At 30.5% G+C, this 5,285-nt stretch overlaps 1 pseudogene; it reads right to left on the reverse strand.

Annotated features, from left to right (window-relative positions):
- Window positions 1-4,117: 4,117 nt before the first annotated feature.
- On the reverse strand, window positions 4,118-4,236 carry LOC120613544 (uncharacterized; annotated as a pseudogene).
- Between the last annotated feature and the right edge of the window lie 1,049 nt (window positions 4,237-5,285).

A 5,285-nucleotide genomic window follows, 5' to 3' on the forward strand; every position in this document is an offset into this window, starting at 1 on the left:
TATTAATCATTTCTTCCTCTTATAGGTCCTCAATGCCTATATAATACAAATGTACAAATTGTAATATTTCTATTCCACATTTCCATTTTCAGATAAAATGCAAAGTAACAATCTCAAAGGAAAAACTACTCCCACTTTTGAGGAATTTTGTACACTTTTTGTTTTACAAAGACGGTGGCGAGTGGGATTTAGTGAATTAAGCCAAGTTCCACATGATGTATGTACATTTTCTTTCCTTGGCTACAATGAGCCAATAAACCTAAATTTGTTTGATTAGAGGTATATTCCTGTTGGCCTTTGGCTGGTGGTCATTTATCGAAATGGAGCTTCATCGAGATTCATTCAAGACACCTGCTGCCCTGGACCGGGGTCCTCAAGTCAGTAATAATGAGCATATCTGGGACACAACGGGTCTCTACCTTTCAATGAACCATGATGCTTATGGCTGGGAGGTTAGTTCATACTGAATTGTGCACTGATATTTCACTGAAGCCTTTAAGTTTGGGGTTAATTTTGTTTGATGTCCTAGATGACAACTGGCCTTTGGCTAAGCTCTAGAGATTGGAGGTTGCATATCTCTACAGACTTCTGTGGTTCATCTGGGTCCTCTCAAGATAAAACTGTGTCTCCCCCAGGCTAATCACCTGCTCCCTTTAGAATTTCTCATCAACACATTAAATTTTATGCATATTTCTCTGGCAAAATTTCCTGACATTAACAATTTAGAATTATAGTGGCTACCTGGGTAAAATTTTATACAAAAAAAAACAATTTTCATTTTAGGATGCCTTCAAACAGAAAGGTAAGACGCCTTCCAGAGAAGAATGTCTTGACCGTTGAAAGAAAGATCATTGGTTTGCAGTAGAAGATGATCCCCGCTTCTTTGTTTTTTTAAAATATCTTTCATGCATCTCATATGTGAGTATGTGTGTATCCAAATTCATTTTCTTAACTCTAAAGTTTCTCCCCTCAACTTTCAGAGAGAAAATAATTTGTCTTTTACAGTAATAATTTCATATGTTCCAAGTTGATCCTCTCTCACTTATGTTTCCTTTTTTTACTCCTGTTTCTCTTTTTCCCCTCTCGGTAAACTTTAGATTAATTAATGATAATAATAAAAAGCTTCTGTTATTATGTGAGCACTCTGGATATTTAGTCCAGATAAGCATTCATAATTTCTAAATAAAATATATTCAAGGTTTTGTGGATAATGAAAGTAACTTTTACATAATAGCCTGTGTTGACTATAGTTACAAGATAAAGAGAAATGCCTTGATAACAAAAAATAACAAAGCAAAAATAAAGTATGATGTTCTAATTTTGGGCCTAAATTAGGGTCTTTAAAATTTAGCTTACCGTGTAAAAATAATGTCATCAAAATGTTATGATTTATGAGAAACCATTGTAAATTGTAAATTCTTATAATGCTACTACTAATAGAAATATGTTAGCTAAAATCATAACTTCCAGATTTTTAACCAATTTTAAAAACTTAGACAAAAATTTAGTCAATTAATAAATAATTTTTGCATGCCTGGATGGTTTCTAAGTAAAAAACTGATATAAAACACTAGTCATTAAACATAACTTTAATTTACTAATTTACTCTTACTTCTTAGATTAAAACATGCAAATTACTTTGCATATCATACATGGACATATCATTTATATGTGTTTATTTTGTCATTTCAAATTTCTTAAGATAATATGAAATAAATAGCATACTGAAGAAAGAGCTAAACTGCACCCTAGTTTTCTTTTATGTATCAAAAGAAAATAAGTTGGTTATTTGGCTAATTTGACTAGGTATAATAATTAAGATAAATATAAATATATGTGTGCACATATATATATATAAATATATATGTACACACACACACCACACACACAGTGTGTACAACTTTCCAGTTTCTTAGAAAAGATATTGCAGTTTTTTAAGATGGTAAATGTTGATCATTTTTCTGGAAACTGGGTATTAACAGGAGAACAAAGAACACGATTCCTGAAATTAGTCTAGGAATTGTATATGTTTGTACAACCTCAAGCAGTCAAGAAATATGATTAAAATAAAATCAGCTAATGGATTAAATCTATAGATTAAAATAAATATTCTTTGTAGGGAGAAGAAACCACACAAAGAAGAAGTAGCTGGCCAAAAATAAGTAAATCTACAAAATAATATCTTTTACTACTCAATTTAATTTTAGATTATTGTAGAGAACTCACTAAATGTGCTAAATTACTTTGATATATAGTTATTATAGCATTTATTTAGGGGTTCTCTAAGACCTAAACATAAATCCAAGAATCTATCCAACATAAAATGTTTGAGGAAGGCTGCTATAGAGTCATGAGAGTGACAACTATAACTTCACAAAACAACACAGATATAAGTCTGATAAAATAATGGTGAGCATAAGAAGTCAAAATAAAAAAAAAAGTACATAGTATGTGATTCCATTTATATGAAGCTCAAAAACAAGAGACATTAGTCGTTAGAGTAAGGTTACTCTTGAAGGGAGTAGGGTCTGGAAGGGGATATGAGGAATCCTATGCAGGTCTATGTCTTTATTTGTGTAGATTAATCAGATATGTTCCTTTGGTGAAAATTCATTCAGCTGTATACTTTTGATTTGTGCATTTTTTAGTGTACTGTATATTACACATCAACAAATTTATGAAAATAGACAAAACAAAACAAATATACATTTTGTAAGAGCACATTCAAATAAAATGGTATTTCATTAAAAGAGTTATTTTTCTGGAAGAAGTAATGAAAGTTGTATGAAGGTAAAAAGGAATAAACAAGGGGAGAATTATTGCCTGACCAGTGATTTTACTGTATTATATAGACTGTGAGTATAAGAAACTGAGCTCTCTGATTAAAAAAAAAAATCTCAAAACAAAACAAAACAAAACAAAAACTCTTCAGGGCCAAGCAATGACACCAGAAGTGACTGATATTTAATAAAAAAACACACACATGTTTATTTCTGGTGGTCCAAAGAACAAATATGTATTTATATTCTTTGATTCATATGTACAAAAACCAAGAACTCTGTATGACTATACCATAGATAACCTGTGGAGATTCCTAAAAATTTAGATCTTAGGTATCATCTGGAAAATCATTTTGTAAAATCCACTCACTTTTATAGCTGAAAACACTATATGTAAATTCCATAAATATTTTCACATTCTAATAATTGTAAAAATTTCATATTCATGACTCATTTATTTCTGTCATCTTAAAACACCTTCGTAGATATGTGTGCGCATGTTTTAAGTAGATATATTTAACTAATCAAAGTCTTAATATCTACATTCACAAATGTCTCATTTTTTAACAGCCCTCTACGTTCTAGGTCTGAAATCCCACAGGATACTAAAGCCATTGGCTTATTTTGCAACATTAAAAATGATTATTGATTTACCTATTATTAACTCTTAAATAGTTATATTGTATTTATGTGGCTATATATAAAAATAAGAAAAGCCAAATGAAATCTTGAATTCTGTTACATGTGAGAAGTAGTTATTGTCTGCAAAAATATTCTCCTGTAAGCCCATCAACCTCAGCTTTGGCAGTCAAACAACATGCACCATATTATGCAAAGTCAGCTCCCAAACTAAGAGTAAGAAAATCCCTAAAAGAAATTTATGATCAGACACTCTTTTATGACAGCTTCAGATATCAGATACTTAGACAGTAGAAATAGGTATAAACAAATAATTTATTTTGTCCATGCTAGTGTACAGAAATATCATAAAATTATAAACATTGGGGCTAGATGAAACTTGTAAAGGTCAGCTCATCATTTGATACAGTTTTTAGGAAGTGGCCATACAGATAATGTATCAAACCTCTCATACAGCTGGAAAAAATAGTGAGATTTAGAGACTTTAACTGACTTCCCAAGGATTGCTTTAAGAGTAAACCTAGGACCTATGAATTCTTATCTTGGCCATGTTTTTTATACTATATAAAGCTGTCTCTATTGCTATAATTTCAGGAAAATCTACTTTCAAACTAGGAAAACTGAACATTTATATTTATTTTTAAACTATCATGAATAAACACTATCTGTAGCATATATTGTAAAGATTTGTTTTTAAATGCCTAGAACACCTGGTATTCCTACGTGGTCTCCCATACAAGTACTAAGAAGGCCCGACCCTGTTTAGCTTCCGAGATCAGACGAGATCGGGTACGTTCAGGGTGGCATGGCCGTAGACTCTGAAGATTTTAATATTGAAAAAACTGGTCCATATCTAAATGAATCCCCCAAAGCACATTTTTAAAACCATGTATTATTATTTATTTATTTATTCCTATGAAAATAGCATCTAGAATTTCTTTCTTTCTAGAGCTTTAAGTCGTTTTTTTTTTTTTTTTAATAAATTTCATTCCCTCTCCCTTTTACCTTAACTCCGAGGCAAGGATATTTAAATACTTCCTTTAAGTTAAATTTCCTGCACTTCATCTGCTTTTGCTATTCAAAGATTTTGGTGGTTTTTTTCTTCAAGCCTTCAAATTATTACTCCCCACTGGCTACTAGCTTTCCTATCTATTGACATATTGTCTTTTCAATATATCTGCTTCTATCAAAATTATACACATCTCCACTTATATCTATATCTTTCTATATCCACTGCCACCCTGATTGAGTTTCTAATCTATCATTCTATTTTCATTCAATATATATAAAAAAAAAAAACCCTCAAAAATAAACTTTGGCTCACTTCACTAAGCCATAAGTCTCTACATATAGAGACATGTAAAGTTCATCCTGTGCTTCAGAATTCAAAATTTTACTAAAAAATACAATAGAAATAACCTAACAAATACAATGTAGTGTGTTACATGTAATAAAAATGTCTGCACTCAATCCCAATCCATCAAGGGTCTGAAAGAGTTTCATTCACTCAAAACCTAAAAGAGCTACCCCATATAATGGGCTCCTATATTGTAGGATATTTTTTCCTATATACCCATTAAAATATTTTTTATCAAATCTTTTTGTAGTTTTTCAAAATGCTGTAAAAACTGATATCTCAAAGTAGTTTTGATTTGCATTTCTCTTACCAGAATTGCAATTGAGCATTTTAAAATATATATCTAAGAATAATTTGTCTTTGTTTTTTTTTTTAATTCATATTACCCTCTTATTTTTACTGCATATATAAAAAAAATGATTTTTAAGAACTCTTTAAAAATTAAGGAAATCAACCTTGTGTCTGAGATGTGAATTTCATTTTCTTAAATCAATTGTTCATTTGTCTTT

The sequence above is a fragment of the Pteropus medius genome, unplaced genomic scaffold, assembly GCF_902729225.1.
Source record: "Pteropus medius unplaced genomic scaffold, Ma_sr-lr_union100, whole genome shotgun sequence".
NCBI lineage: Eukaryota > Metazoa > Chordata > Mammalia > Chiroptera > Pteropodidae > Pteropus > Pteropus medius.